This window comes from Pseudorasbora parva, chromosome 4, assembly GCF_024679245.1.
Source record: "Pseudorasbora parva isolate DD20220531a chromosome 4, ASM2467924v1, whole genome shotgun sequence".
Lineage (NCBI taxonomy): Eukaryota > Metazoa > Chordata > Actinopteri > Cypriniformes > Gobionidae > Pseudorasbora > Pseudorasbora parva.
In genome coordinates this window covers 33,739,393-33,756,820 of record NC_090175.1, presented here as the reverse complement: position 1 = coordinate 33,756,820, position 17,428 = coordinate 33,739,393, and the positions used below count along the sequence as shown (strand labels likewise).

The following is a 17,428-nucleotide window of genomic DNA, read 5'->3' as shown; positions in this document are numbered from 1 at the left end:
CAGCCTGATATATAGAAGTCGATATAATATTCTGCAAGGTTTGAAAACTTCCTTGTTAGTCAAATAAAAGCCATAATTAAATTTAGACCCCATTGACATGCATTACACGAGCAACGGTTTGAGTTAAAAATCTTAATTTGTGTTCTACTGAAGAAACAAACAAACCATCTTGGATGCCCTGGGGGTAAGCAGATAAACATCAAATGTTCATTTTTAATTAAAAAATTCAAATTATGAGGTAAAATTAAAGACAATGATTGAAAAACATGAGACAAGAATATATATAAATAGTGACAAAGGTTTAAATGACAAATTTATGAAAAAAGTGGTTCCTGTTCCTCTAACTCTTGAACAATTCTGATCCTAAAATGTTGGTAAAAACACTGTTTGTAAGATAAATTGGTGTTAATATGTTAAAAACCCTAGATGATGTTTTGGTTTAAAAAGATAAGCTGGTGCTGAGCTGTAATAATACTTTGTTTATCTGAATCTGGCCCCCACCATTTCTGATGCTATGGCCAAACTTGACAGAGACTTAATCTGAGAAACGTATAGTTTCTAAATAAATTGTATGGGCAAAAGACAAATATAAAGTTGTTTTTGTGTGTTTTTTAATGGCCAGAAGGAGTCAAGATTGTTTGTTAAATCATAATGGTACATTGCTATAATAACATGCAACGCAACCATGATTACAAACATTTGATAGATTTTGGATGTATGGATGTGTCATTTTGAGTAGAAAATTTAATTCAGATGACAAAATTGTAAGTAACTAAACCTAACAATAAAATATGAACTAACTTATAACGATTGACTTTATTTCTGTTTTAATGAAAATAATAGTTTAGTTGGAAGTCACCATGTGGGAGATAAGTGTTTGCTTTAGTTGGCCTCTTGACCCTTGACTATATAATATTAGTGTTTCTCTAGCTGCTTTGTGTTTGTGAGACAGATTTGTTATGGGACAAAAAGACAAGAGAAAATATCATCAAGTGATGTTGTTTATTCATTGATGATAACATCATGTATTGGCAAAATCCCTGATCTCATGCAATGTCTAATGCTCTGGTTGCCGAAGCGGTTATTAATAGTTTTGAAGTATTAATAATAATAATAATAATAATAATAATAATAATAATAATAATAATAATAATAATAATAATAGCCATGAGATTCTTCACTGTTGTGGTAATTTAACTATTTAACTATTATAAATTATGTGTACAAAATGTTTAAATCTACAGCATTAGTTAGAGACTCACAAATATCAAGAATCTGCGTATGAATCTCTACAATAGTGACAATAAAAAATAAAATTAAAAAATATTCAGATAAAAAGATCAACTCTGAACATAAACCAAGCTACAAAAAGCTAAACAAAACGAAACAGAACAAAACAGCTAAAGTAAAAGCAAATAGTAAGAGTCAAAGAAAATGTCACAACTCAATCCGCATAATTTATTCATGACGCAATGCATGTTGGGACCCTTGGGGAAGTTTTGATTGGTCAGCATGGTGTACTGAACTTCTGGTGTACCCAGTTTGGTGAACTTAACAATTGAAGTACAGTGAACGTGAGCACCAAGTTCAGTAAACTTAAATATACAAGTTTTGGGAGACTCCATTACTCAACTGAATTGAGGGAACGAGTTTACTCAAATCGATTGAGTTAAATCAACTTATTAGGGATTTCAGTGTTTAAAGGAAATCATAATTAAGAGATTTCGAATGTTTTACAAAAGCATGACTTGAAAAGTAATTTTGAGAAATAATTGGGTATTGAGTGAAACTATTGAGTATGATTAAGCACAATGTCATGAGATAAAGATGTGAAAAGCTGATTGAATGTAATACAAATGGATAATTATGTCTTTTTAGGGCTGGGACAAGGCAGCGATGTCATCGACGCAAAAAATACTTTGACTCAAAATATGCGCGTCGATTTGTCAGACCCAAAACAAAGATGGCGGTGCCGGAGAGTAGTAGCAACTATAGATATACATCATAAAGCATATTATGTAATTAATATATAAGTATATTATTTATTATATATCTATGGTAGCAACACGAGTGGCTCCTCATACTTTCAGAAGTGCAAGGCTTGCGGGTTGGCGCGTGGAGCAACTAGCACTCTTAACACAGGCACGGATGCACGCGTTTCGTTGTCACGGCTACATAAACAAATTTCTGCACACAGGAAGACAGATGTTTTGGTAATATTTTTTGTATTTTAATCACAAAAACAAACGTTTGCATCAAGTGAAAGCATCGGGCACATTGGCTATCTACATAATAAGCTGTTTTAAATTTAAAATGTTCAATGTCTTATCGTGCTGATATGACCGAGGGTATCCTCTAAGTGAGCACAGTTTCATCCCAGGACTATTCCGGTTTTAGACGGAATATTGGCGCCCGTAATGCACCCTACATGTAACCGTTTTCACTGTCATGCCGCGACTGTGCGTGCCGTTTCTGTTGCATGTCAGCCACGGGGCGGCTGTGTGGAGTTTTCTCTGTCTTCGCACACTAGAAGCGTGTCTGACGCGGCACTGCTGCTGCTATTGATGCGGAGGGAAGCCCTATACTTAAACATAAATTGCCTACTGATACAGCAAAGCCAACGTCGGCAGTAGCCTATTGACCACATATCTATGGTATTGACGGCAAAATAGGCTACGGAATATTTAGTTTCGTATTGACAGTTGCAATATTTCAAAATCGATAATTGTCGTTTTTTATCATTACAATTAGGCCTATATCTGCATTTATGTTAACCTAGAGACTGTCAAACATGAAAATGTCATTTATTAATATGTATTCGTGTCAAAATGATACATTAACTACACAACAGATGCGAATTTGCGTCATGGGAGGGGCTTCTGCCAGGCAGCGGCAGTCGTCAGAAGGACGAGTCGACAGAAGGCTGCTCTCGCCGGGGTTAATGAGCGTTGAGCGCCTGGGTCTCACGCCTCCGAAACCTTGCTTCCATAAACCATGCAACATAAACGGACCCGTTTGACATGTTCGCTACACACTTTTTTTTAATCAACATGAAAATAGATGCCTGAACTTCAATGAATTTAAGTGCATTGTAATAAAAATTAACATTTCATTGCTGTAAATGTAATTATTGAGTTTTAAATATTAGTTTAATCTATTTAAAATACTGCTGTAAAACTGTATAATTTTTTTGCAAGGGGTATGTTTATTGTTTTCAATAATTTACAGATTTTATGTGTAGCAAGAGCGCTCCAACAGCCTTACCACATTTACATTTACATTTAATCATTTAGCAGACGCTTTTATCCAAAGCGACTTACAAAAAAGGGTAGAGCAATAGAAGCAACGAAACAAACAAGGCCAACAACCTGTAAGAGCTGTAAGAAATCTCAATTAATTAGCACAGTACACAACTTTTTTTTTTTTATATAGCCAGCTACAACAAATACTCACGTACGGAAAATACAGAACACTGGATTTTGATAGCTATGATAACAACCCATTAGGACTAAGGCTGATGCCCCAACTGTTGTCGTTAATGCGGATTCAGTGGCCCAATGGGTTGGTTTTGTATGGCATTCTAGCTAAACGCGCAGCAATAGCCATCGACAGCAAAAACTCACGTACGCAAAATACAGAACACTGGATTTTGGTAGCTATGATAACTATGTAACATACCCGCCTGAAGGCACAAATCCGGATGAGAGACGTAGATATGATCAGTAAGTGCTATTCTGTATTGGTCAAGTGCAATAGGAAAAGTGCAATTGGAAAAGATGTGTCTTAAGATGTTTTTTAAAAATGGCTACAGACTCGGCAGCACGAATTGAGATCGGCAGGTCATTCCACCAGGTGGGAACGGTCCAGGAAAATGTCCGTGAGAGCGATTTCATGCCTCTTTGGGAAGGAACCACGAGGCGCCGCTCATTCGCAGAACGCAAGCTTCTGGAGGGTGTGTAAGTCTGAACAATTGAGTTTAGGTATATTGGTGCAGAACCAGTGGTTGTTTTGTAGGCGAGAACTAGAGCCTTGAATTTGATGCGAGCAGCCATTGGCAACCAGTGCAGTTTGATGAAGAGAGGCGTAACATGCGTTCTCTTCGGCTCATTAAAGACCACTCTCGCCGCTGCATTCTGGATCAGCTGCAAGGGTTTGATAGTGCATGCTGGAAGCCCAGCCAGAAGAGCATTACAATAATCCAGTCTGGAGAGAACAAGAGCTTGAACCAGGAGTTGTGCAGCCTGTTCTGATAGGAAGGGTCTAATCTTTCTAATGTTGAATAAAGCAAATCTGCAGGACCGGGCTGTTGCAGTAATGTGGTCAGTGAAGTTTAACTGGTCATCAATCACAACTCCAAGGTTCCTGGCTGTCCTTGATGGAGTTATGGTCGATGAACCAAGCTGAATGGAGAAATTTTGATGAAGTGCTGGGTTGGTTGAGAAAACAAGTAATTCTGTCTTTGCAAGATTGAGTTTAAGATGATGCTCTTTCATCCAGTCAGAAATGTCTGTCAGACAGGCAGCGATACGAACACTGACTGTAGGATCATCTGGTTGAAATGAGAAGTAGAGTTGAGTGTGATCAACATAGCAGTGATAGGAAAAGCCATGTTTCTGAATGACGGAACCTAATGATGACATGTAGATGGAGAAAAGAAGTGGTCCAAGGACTGAGCCCTGGGGAACCCCAGTAGCTAGATGATGTGACTTAGACACTACACCTCTCCATGACACCCTGTAGGACCTACCAGAGAGGTAAGACCTGAACCACTGGAGGGCAGTTCCTGAGATACCCATCGTCTTAAGTGTTGACAGGAGGATCTGGTGGTTAACTGTGTCAAAAGCAGCAGACAGATCCAGCAGAATGAGCACTGAGGATTTGGAAGCTGCTTTTGCCAGTCTCAGTGCCTCAGTTACCGAGAGCAAGGCAGTCTCAGTCGAATGGCCGCTTTTGAAGCCGGATTGGTTGTTGTCTAGGAGGTTGTCCCTTTCAAGAAACATAGAGAGTTGATTGAACAACTCGCTCAAGGGTCTTTGCAATGAAAGGCAGAAGGGATACCGGTCGGTAGTTTTCTAAAAGTGCTGGATTCAGAGAGGGTTTCTTAAGCAGTGGGGTTACCCGAGCCTGCTTAAATGCTGTGGGAAAGGTTCCCGTGTGAAGAGAAGTGTTGACAATGTGAGTGAGTGCAGGAGTGATTGAAGAAGAAATGGCCTGAAGGAGGTGAGTGGGTATAGGATCAAGAGGACAGGTAGTAGGGTGATTTGAAAGGATGAGTTTAGAAATATCTGCCTCGGAGAGCGGCGAGAAGGCTGGAAGCGTGTTCGTGTTAGTTGTTGAGATGTGCTTGTCAGTTTGTGATGAGGAGAACTGTTTGCTGATGAGGGATGTTTTGTTTGTGAAAAATGATGCAAAGTCATCAGCTGTAAGAGTTGATGAAGGAGGGGGAGGAGGAGGACAAAGGAGAGAGGAGAATGTTTTAAAGAGTTTGCGAGAGTCAGAGCATTTGTTGATTTTGTTGTGGTAGTATGTTGTTTTAGCAGTGGAGACATTTGTAGAGAAAGAAGAGAGAAGAGACTGATACAAGGTAAGGTCAGTATAGTTTTTAGATTTCCGCCATTTCCTCTCTGCCGCCCTGAGTCCAGAGCGATGTTCACGGAGAACATCAGACAGCCAGGGGGCAGATGGGGTGGGGCGGGCTGGTCTGGATGAGAGGGGGCAAAAACTGTCTAAGGAGGATGTTAGAGTGGAGCAAAGTGTGTCGGTAGCACTGTTAGTGTCCAGTGCTGAGAACTGAGCAGGTGGAGGGAGTGAAGATGAAACCATAGTGGATAGGCGAGAGGGAGAGAGGGAGAGAGGGAGCGTAGATTACGCCGAAAGGTAATCTGTGTAGGAGTGCGTGTTGTATCAGGAGTCAGTATGTGGTTAAGAGTGATGAGAAAGTGGTCTGAGGTGTGTAATGGAGTAACTAAAGTGTTGTCCGTGGAGCAGTTGTGTGTGTATACGAGGTCTAATTGGTTACCTGATCTGTGAGTCTGTGATTACTATCCAAATAGAGACCTGCACTCTGTTGTGCTGACCTCCACCCAGCACAACAGAGTGCGGCGTGGGATAATATTTAATGGGTGCATGCAGATGCAGGTGAACAAAATAAATAACTAGAAACAAATAAACCTTTATTTATAATAAAATAAAATCGATTTACAGGCGCATGGACGGAAGGTAACTCTCACGTGGTTCATAGGAACAGCCAAGCCTACACACAGTGGCAAAATGTCTGCGCCGCAAAACTCAGGTGAACCGCTTAATGCTACAGATATTAGCAAGTTCTTGTAAGATAGTCAGATCCATGCAACCATCTTGGACATGTGACATTTTGCCTGAAGCGTTGTTGTAAAATTCTACTCCTGAGTCCTGATAATGCAACCAAGCGTTTAGCTGAGAGCAGTATAGACTAACATAAACCGGAAGTTCGTTACCGGCTTGTTCTACGTTACCATGGGAAAGGTTAGAGTTCGGGAAAGTTGTGGATAGTCTTTTACTTTGGAATTTTAAGAGCAATAAACATATTTCAATCTAAAGGAATTTGTTTTTTCATTCAAATAATTAAATCAACATGTATAAATTGCTATTAGGCAATTAATGGGGAGATAATTGATAATCGAACACACAAAATTAATTGTTAGATTAATCGATGTATTGAAAAAATAATCGCTAGAATAATCGTTAAAAAAAAAAAAATGTTTATCCCAGCCCTAGTCATTTTGATAAAGTGTTCAAAATTAACAATTTTATGGTTATATTCATTTAAGTTAAATATGATGTGGGCTATCATGAATGAATTGGGTTTTACAAGAAGGTTGTTGAGAAAAAAATCTGTGAATAATGACTGAAATTGGTGTTATGAACATGTTTGGGAAAGAAATGAATGGGATGTGTAATTAAGACGGAACATGTATGTAGACTGTAAACTGAAGGATGTTTTATGCAGAGACTGCATGTAATTGGATGGATTATTCTGTCTATTTATTTAGTTTATTTTTATTTCAGACCACTATTGTTTTGAAGATGAAAAAGGTCTGTGTTTTGAAAAATGTATATTTAAAATCCCTATTTTGAATGAGATATCTTGGTATTTATAATGGGGTGCTAATGTAGTATGTCCTACTGAGGATGAATATATACATGTTGTAATCAATCAAGCCAATGATAAAACCAAATTAGATAAGATTAATAATGGTTGAGTTAAATCCTTGAGGGAAAAAGAGATTTTCTGTTTTTCAAAAATTATAAACTGGCAAGAGGAGCGTGGGAAATTATGAAGCGGCCTAAATTGGTAGACCAAATTTAGGGGGTCAGCAGGACCCCAAAATTGGCCTTAAGGGGGACGGAAAGGGGGATTCTACAATCCACTGCCGCTTCAATATACCTGTATGTATATATATCCTAATTAAATTCATAATCAAAACCTTAATCAATAGTTATTTTTCCAATATTATTATAATGATTCTTTCCAGTTATGATTTTGTGTTTAGTTTTTTGTTTTCTAAAGTTTATATTTGGTCCGTGAGGAGTGAATAAGGGTCTGGCCTAGAGATGTGTGATGAGTCACTTAACACTTGCAACAAGGTTGTGTGTTTGGATTTATGAGGTATTACACACCCCTAATATGTCCGGAGTGCAGTAACAGTGTTTGCTCAATTAGCCCGGCTTCCAGAGATGAAATATGGATTTGTCTTTATTTAATTTATTATATTTTATTAATTTTATTCCTTTTACTGAGACACTAAAGAGTTAATATGAATAGTGCCTGTACTATTGTCTGTACCTCTCACTAAGAGAAAGCACGTTATCATTATGATTTGGAGAAATGTTTTGTTTATAATTAGTTAAGATGTTCTCAAACGTGGAGGAAACCAGTATTCTCTGGAATTTGCAAGGCTACAGAGAATGAAAATAGATTGCTTCAGTGTGTGTGTGTGTGTGTGTGTGTGTGTGTGTGTGTGTGTGTGTGTGTGTGTGTGTGTGTGACCACGCGTCTGCTTCAGTGTGTGTGAGTGTGTGTGTGTGTGTGTGTGTGTGTGTGTGTGTGGTGTACCAGATCTTTGCAGGCCAGACTTAAAGACGCTTTTCTAGACGACTTGTCTACCTAGTCTGGCGATATATGCTCCTATCTGTCTGTGTGGAAAGTTGTTTATGTTGCATTTTATCTGAGCCAACCAGAATGCTGTGGATAGACCTTGAAAACAGTATAACTGTTGGGACAATTGTATGTAAGATGAGGCAACAAGACTGTGAGAGAGGGAGCGTGGCCTACAAATCCTTGTGAGACTTGAAGCTTCTGCTTTTGAAACTGCAAATTATTCTTAAGTACATTTTTCTTTAATTAATTATACTCCTGACTCTTGGTCTTCATTTCTTCACTGCTGGTCCTGGGTCATAAGCTGTTTACCCCTAACAGCACTCATCTTACTGGATCTGTCTGCTGCTTTTGACACAGTTAACCACCATATCCTCCTCAACTCTTAAGAAGATGGGCATCTCAGGAACTGCTCTCCAGTGGTTCAAGTCTTACCGTCCAGGTAGTTTCTTCTGGGTGTCATGGAGAGGTAAAGTGTCTTAAGTCACAATAGAAGCAATAGAAGCAACGAAACAAACAAGGCCAACAACCTGTAAGAGCTTTTTTTTTTATTTTTATATAGCCATCTACAATAGCCATCTACAATAGCCACCTACAATAGCCACCTACAATAGCCACCTACAATAGCCACCTACAATAGCCACCTACTAGGGATGGCTCGATACCACAATTTTGGCTTCGGTATGGTACCACAATCTAATACCGAAGTACCGATATTAAATCGATACCACAAGGTCTGATATTAGCGCGGGTATATTGCACGCGAATGAGAACAATTATGCAAGTTTTGAGTTTATAAAGTGGGAAATTACCACAAATGTTTATTAGTAAATTAATCAGCGAAGCTTATCACATCAAATCAGTCATTTGAAAACTTTCTTGTGAGAAATTATTTCAGCAAAAATCTCTCAAAATTAGCTAATTGCTTCTGGTTTCAAAAGACATCGCACTACACTAAAGCAATCTGCATAATCCGATTCAACATTTCACGCTCGTCTCGGGACGGATAACGGAAATCATTTGAACACGCAAGAGATTTTATAGCATTTCGTAATAACAGTTACAGGAGATATGAGCTTATAACAACGACACACACACACACACACACACACGCCTGTCACTTAATCACGCTCGCACATTACACATTACGTTTCCTTAAACAGTCAAATAGACAGAATTATGTACAAATGTCCGTCTTTAGTGAGTATTCACATAAACACAGTCGGCGGTGTCTAACGCGAATGTAAACAGTGCAATAGTATGCGTGCAAATATAATGAGATCTAAATGTCATTGGTTGAAACGAACGCTGGAGATTGTGATATTTGATCTTATGTTAGGCTGTGTGTGTGCGTTGATCAGTGTTAAAAAAACAAAAATGTCTAAATGAGATGGTTTGAATGATTCACTGACCTGTCGATCTCTTAAGAAGTCCTAAAGTCAGGATAGTGACAGATGCTTCTTGGCTAGGTTTGATGGTTCTTCATCAGTTTTATAAGCAAAGTCATTACAAATGTCACTTCTACTCCTCTCTTTATTAATTCGTTTTGGGCATCTTGAGTGAGATTCAACTGCTTTATCCATTTTGTTCGTCTGTTGTTGTCACATTTGCCGGTTGTTTCGGGTCAGTTTGGGTAGCGCGCTGCCATCTAGCGGTGAACTTCGGAAAAGCAGCATATACCGAAATGTGCCAAATCATGATATCGTACCGTTTTAAATAAAATATATACCGGTATTTTTCCAGTACCGGTATATCGCGCATCCCTACCACCTACAACAAAAACTCACGTACACAAAATACAGAACACTGGATTTTGATAGCCATGATAACAACCCATTAGGACTAAGGCTGTTGCCCCAACTGTTGTCGTTAATGCAGATTCAGTGGCCCAATGGGTTGGTTTTGTATGGCATTCTAGCTAAACGTGCAGCAATAGCCATCTACAACAAAAACTCACGTAAGCAAAATACAGTACACACCTGCCTGGAGGCACAAATCCGGATGAGAGACGTAGATATGATCCGGGAGTGTGCGGTTTTTAGGTCGTTGCTGTAGTGATCAGTAAGTGCTATTCTGTATTGGTCAGGTGCAATTGGAAAAGATGTGTCTTAAGATGTTTTTTAAAAATGGCTACAGAAGCGGCAGCACGAATTGAGATCGGCAGGTCATTCCACCAGGTGGGAACGGTCCAGGAACCACGAGGCGCCGCTCACTCGCAGAACGCAAGCTTCTGGAGGGTGTGTAAGTCTGAACAAGTGAGTTTAGGTATATTGGTGCAGAGCCAGTGGTTGTTTTGTAGGCGAGAACTAGTGCCTTGAATTTGATGCGAATCAGCCTGCAAGTTGTGCGGCCTGTTCTGATAGGAAGGGTCTAATCTTTCTAATGTTGTATAAAGCAAATCTGCATTCAGAAACAGGGCTTCTCCTATCACAGCTATGCTGATGACACTCAACTCTACTTCTCATTTCAACCAGATGATCCTACAGTTGGTGTTCGTATCGCTGCCTGCCTGACAGACATTTTTAACGCAAGACATTCTGGCTGGATGAAGAAATGTCTCCATTCAGCTCGGTTCATCAACCATAACTCCTTGCAGGACAGCCAGGAACCTTGGAGTTGTGATTGATGGCCAGTTAAACTTCACTGACATTACTGCAACAGCCCGCTCCTGCAGATTTGACTTATACAACATTAGGAAGATTAGACCATTCCTATTAGAACAGGCTGCACAACTCCTGGTCCAAGCTCTTGTTCTCTCCAGACTGGACTATTGTAATGGTCTTCTAGCTGGCCTTCCAGCATGTACTATCAAACCCTTGCAGCTGATCCAGAAAGCAGCTGTGAGAGTGGTCTTTAACAAGCTAAAGAGAGTGCACTTTAAAAACGTGCCGAAGAGAGCGCTCCATTAGTTTGCACTGGCTGCCAATGGCTGCTCGCAACAAATTCAAGGCACTGGTGCTTGCCTACAAAGCAACCACCAGCTCAGCACCAATTTACCTAAACTTGCTTGTTCAGACTTACACACCCTCCAGAAGCTTGCGTTCTGCAAGTGAATGACGCCTCATGGTGCCATCACAAAGAGGCATGAAATCACTCTCAAGGAGCTTTTCCTGGACCATTCCCACCTGGTGGAATGACCTGCTCATCTCAATTTGTGCAGCCATTTTCAAAGAATATCTTAAGACACATATTTTCCAGCTGCACCTGACCGATAAAGACTATAACTTAATGCAATTCAATTTTCTGTTTGTTTGTTTGATTATTTAAAAAAAAACTATTCGTTTGTGTAGTGTGCTGAGAATTTTTACAGCACTTGCATGCTGTTGCGCTTGTTTTAGTTGCTTCTATTGCTCTCCTCTTTTGTAAATCACTTTGGATAAAAGCGTCGTCTAAAACCTCCGTGAAGTTGCCCCCCACCCATCCACCCAATGCAAAACTACAGCAAAATAGTCTCAATCGTTTGTGCTCCATTTGTGGCGTAAAAATCTTTGTTTGTGCTGCTTTGGTTTTTTAGATGTTAAAATACATTTATAGGTAATTCTGAGGTCACTCAGCCCATTTTTAAAATATTATGCATTAAATTATAGATGATGACATCACTCTGCCCCCTCACAAGCTCCAAATTCACCCAAACTAATCTTGTTTGTTTGAGCTTAGTTTGTGCTGGTTTTTGCCATAAAACATTTAGTTTGTGCTGCTTTTGTTTTTAAAATATTAAAATAATATTTATTGGTCATTCTGAGGTCACTCAGCCCCCCACATGCTTCAAATTCACCCCAAACAGTATCAATCGCTGCAAGTTATCTTGACCGGTACTACTTTTATGCTTAACGCTGTCGTTGACTCTCTGGCGCCATCGTATAGCTGTTAAAATTTTCTTACACAAACGCATCGATTCAAATCAGAAGGCATCTATTAATCCATCGGAGCCGCGTGGCGCACGCTATTTAACAAATAGCTGCATTTTTTATGGACTTAAAAAAAAGCTACAACTACTGCTTGGATTTATGTTAGCCAGGACTTTTAAAATATACATTAACTCTGATTGTATTCGTCTGAAAGAAGAATGTCATATACACCTATGATAACTTGAGGGTGAAACTCATGTGCTTAGCTTCATTTTTGGGTGAACTAACCCTTTCAGCATTCATTTTCAACATATAGCCCATGTTAAAAGCAAATCTTCAGCAATAGATAAAGGCTTAAAGCAGTTTGGAATTGTTTTTCTTTGCGGAAGCGTAGCAGAAGAGTTAATAAAATATTTATAATCAATATTTTGTGTCTAATTTACTTGAGACAAATAGCCGTGTAATAAGGGTACGAGTCCGCTTCGCGACGTGTTCTGCGATAACAACAGCCTGAATGTACATTATCCCTTACTTATGTAACCTGTACATTTACATTTCTGTCCAGTCTAATCTTTTGACTATGGGTGAATCTCCAGTTGTCACTGACAATGTCATTTGAGCCTTTCTGGATTACAATCTACCATCAAAATGATAAGTTGAATTACTCCAGCTGCTGTAAGAAAAGGCTATAAATGACAGGACTCCAGACTGCAACTAAAACGGTGGCATTTGCGACCAGAAATATTCATTTGCGAGTGATATTTTTGCTGAGATCGCCATTGGTGACTATTCTGTGATGAGTAGCCTATTACATCTTTTGTTGTGTGTTGATGTAATAAAATGAATATGAATAATTATATGAATATGAATAGTAAAAATGAATAAGACGCTCAGAGTCTGAAAATACGCGGTAGAAATAGATGTCATAACGGAAAATATGCTTTTTCAAAGCTCTCATTTCTATCGAGCAACAGCGCTGACGGCTGTGACAGCATGAGAGAGATCAAAAGCGACGGAGGCATGTCAAAGAATGAACATCCAAGTACTGTAAAGTGCAGGAAGGCAGTGTCTATTTCTTGCACACAATGTGAATAAACTACAACAGATAAACATGTTAGCTGTGAGGACGCCAACTAATTGGTAACAATTCTCGTTTTGAATTGATATATGGATTGTAATTCTCCATACATTTTACTATTTGCTGTTTTCTGTTACTGCCTGAACTCAGCTAGGGCTCGCAAAATCGCTAGCCCAATGTCCCAGGGCCATATGGTATTGCAGCCGGCCAACCAAAACGTATCACGGCCCTGCCCCATGGGCTATTTTAAATGATGAATAAAATTCCTTTCTTGTTTTGCATTGTTGACTCTCGACTTGTTATCTGAAGGAAAATAATATTGCGGCTGTTTTTGATCATGCATGCCAATTTGTCCTCAGTGAAGTTTAGCTTCTGTGTGTGCCTATAAGCCTATAAGCCTACAGTGGAAAAAATGCAAAAGTCATTTGATAACTGTGTGTGTGCGGGGCACATGCATGTGTGCATGTGTGTTACAATGTTAAGAGGTGCATAGGTGTGTTTATTTTGTGTAGGCCAATATTTAATGGACTTCTCATATAGGATGCATTTGGTTAAGAAATAACACGATATAAAGCATGGCGGTGATCATCTTCAACGCATGCAGCTCAAAGAGTAATGCAGCTTGATATTCTCATCTTGTATGCAATTGTTGGTGTATTTGAGCTGGCAGCTAATTTCCTCTTAATCTTAAACTCTTAATTAGAGTCTTTGGGGCAATGGTATTCAGTGCCGCCCTATAATGCAGGGGACCCCACCTCTATTTTAAATGCTTGAAAAGCCATTGGTGGGCGGTTCCAATCGGTTATCAGCAAAAATCTATACCAATAGTTTTTCCGGTTTGCGTCCGTTGCGGGAGCGGCTGAGAAGGGTGCGCTGTCGTTCCACAGTAGCCTACAAGAGCTCTGAGAAGGGTCTGCTGACATTATATAGCACGAGAGCGGCCACTAGAGGCCAAATAAAAAAACTATTACTGACGTTGTTTATATTAACATGTGAGGCTGCGCGCTTCACGGAAAGCACACCCGGCACAGTGTGAGCTGACACATCTGATGCACGTTTAAAACACCGAAAGGGAAACGGCATGAATACAGAACACTTCAGTACATATTGCAAAATCAGTATAATGCTTAAGCAGGGAAAGAACAGCAGTATGTATGTACTTTGTCACATCGTACAGGATGATGACAGGATGGACAGGATGCTAATATTAGCAGTAACGGTTACCTCAAGTAGTTAAAACGATGTAACAACTAGTGATGTGAGAAACCAGACTGTATGGTCATGCATCCAACAGAAATATAAACAAATCAGAAACGCATTCGATTTCATTATATAATATTCAATACATATTTTGTTATTTTGATTAGAAAACCTTCAAGTGTTCTAGTAAAGCCAACCATTTGGATTTATATGAAATGATAACACTAAATATAATGCAATAATATTCCATTTTTAACATAAGTTAACAAATGCTGTAATAAAAATAGATTGCTAGATTTTTTTTTGCGCACGAAAACGATTTTCTTCTCTTCGTAAAATTATTGTACAGCCACTGTAGTGAGATGGACATCTCACATCTCACATCTCATCTCATGGACATGACAAATAATGTCATCTTTTGTGCCTTTTATGGGTCTTGTGAGTGGGTCAATGGGAAAGTACTCAATGCCAATGGAGGCCTTTTTGAAGCCTTTCTCAGCCATCAGTTTTCAACAAAAATATCTTCATTTGTGTTCCGAAGATGAACGAAGGTGTTATGGGTGTCCAACGACATGAGGGTGAGTAATTAATGAAATAATTTTTGGGTGAACTAACCCTTTAACCTTTTATGCAATGTGAACTACCATGAATGATTAAGGTACAATTGTATTGCTCAAATATTAATACATGCCGTAAAATGTGTACTGAATAATGCATTTAGTTTATGTAAGCTAGCTAGATAAGCCAATACATCCTTGTTGGAGTAAGGATGGAACAAATGGGACTGGCAGTCTGTTACCTATGACATTCACATGCATGTTTCTAGGTTATAGCTAAAGAAACATTCATTTGTAATATTTTAATGTTTTAGTTATTTTCTGTAGATTTTTTTCAGTTAGAACTTATTTTAATATATATTAATATTTACATATGCAATTTAGCACATTTTCATGGTACATTAATGTACTTTGCAAAAGGCTAATCATAATTGTGTGTCTGGCGTTGTAAAGGTCAATACTATTGTGCAGTCTTTCCTACAGTACAGTTGGCTGAGTGGATCTCTGAGCTGGTGTGAGTGGTGGCGGGCCCAATTAGCATATTCATGGCATTAATTATTTATTGATAACCTTTTATTTAAGCTGTGATTAAAATATATATAGAAAGTGATCAAAGAATGTACCCTTTGTAATCGCTGGAGCTGTCAATCAAACAAATTTATAGGTGACCGAGCATTTGCACCAAAACTCCAGTTATAAAATCAACAAATCTTTTTTTTTTTACACTGTGTTTGCACTGTTAGTTATGATGAAAGCATTCATTAGTGTTCAGAAATCTTGTCGCACTGATGAGATCATTTTATTCATGCACTTGTCTGTGATCGGCTACAATGCTCAGTGCTGCAACCTTTCATTTTGTTAACCTTGACAGCTGTAATAGTACAGGGTTCCTACATGTTTCTTCAAGTTAAATTCAAGTCTTTTTAAAGGTGTTATGAACTGGCTTTTAATTTTTTTATACTGTTGTCTGAGGTCCACTAATGAAGTTTGTATGGTTTTTACATTCAAAAACATCATAACTAATAAGTAATAGGCTTATTAGTTATGGTTTTGAGGCCCTCTCCAAAACGCTGGGTTTTGATAGGCGTGGCGCACTGGAGACGAGTCTAGGATTGGATAAGATTTGCATATTTAATGAGCTTTAGCTCCCCTCTCAGTTCACATGAGGTATTGTATTGAAAGCTAGCCTGACAAGCCAGAGCCACATCAAGATGTTTGGTCTGGAAACTCACCATTGACAGGGCTCAATCCGAGGGGCGGGATAAACGGTTGTCTTTCAAACTCCCTCTGCACGCGATAGGATAGCGCTACAACCAACCAGAGCAACGAAGGTGAAGCAGAGCTCGCTGACAAATTAAACTTTTGCCGTATCCGGTTTCCAAATTCAGAACACATCTTTCCTTCTTAAGAATGACTTCAGTGCCATTCGTTGTTCTTTTTTCCCCTTTTTTTTCAAGTTTCACTTTATTTATCCTTAGAAAGGAAATTTAGTGTGCAGCAGGATATCTAGAAAGCAAAAACAGGATAAGAGCACCACCAGATGCCAACAACATTATACACAACACGGAACACACATCAACACAACAATGGAGACACTCCTACACCAGAACCAATGACAGAAACCAATACAACACACGGACAGTATGTCATAATAAACAATGACAGGAATATAAAAAATGTACTATAAAAAATGAAATAAAATAATTCATAAGATATCGCCTAAGTGAATTCAGATTCCTAATAGCCACAGGAATAAAAGAATACCTGGCACGTCTGGTTCTTAACATAGGTAGCCTAAAACGGCGACCTGAGGGGAGCAAATTAAATTCCCCAAAAAGTGGGTGATCAGAACAATTTAAAATGTGGTTAGCCTTACCCCGGACCCGTTAATCATATATATGTTGCAGCTGTGGTAGCTGTACCCCAACCACCTTAGAGGCAACATTTACCAACCGCGCTACCTTATGCTTATTGGTCATTGAAAGGCCACGGTACCATACCACAATACAAAATTTCAAAACTGATTGAATAAAACACTGGTAAAACAAAGTCATCAGAGTTCTACACATACTAAATGATTTCATCTTCTTCAAGAAGAAAAGTCTCTGTTGAGCCCTTTTACAAGCAGCAACTGTGTTGCTCTCCAAAGATAATTTGCCGTCAATGGTTCCTAAATATTTATATTCGTCTACTGTCTCAACATTCATGTTCTGAATAATAGTTTCTGAACCATTGTGCTACGAAAATCAATAATCATGTCCTTTGTCTTGGAAACGTTAATAGACAGATAGAAGTTGTCACACCACCACGCAATAAAATGATCAACTACAGGGCTGTGCCCATCCTCATCATTCTTCAAAAGGCTCACTATAACAGTATCATCTGCAAATTTCACACAATGCCTATTCTCATACTCTTACAGTCATTTGTATATAGAATAAAAAGCAAAGGTGAAAGAACACAGCCTTGTGGAGAGCCTTACGGCTTTTGAAGATGAAACACCATTTACTCTAACACACTGCGACCTGTTCGACAGAAAATCCGGTATCCAGCCAATTAAATTGGAATTCAGATTAAAAAGAGACTGAAGTTTCTCAGCCAACAAAAA

General features: G+C 38.9%; 1 protein-coding gene across 2 annotated transcripts in view; it reads right to left on the bottom strand.

The window, feature by feature from the left end:
• LOC137073273 (MSL complex subunit 3-like) overlaps positions 1 to 17,428 on the bottom strand; it is a 196,930-nt gene that overhangs the window by 118,208 nt on the left and 61,294 nt on the right. The window lies entirely within an intron of this gene.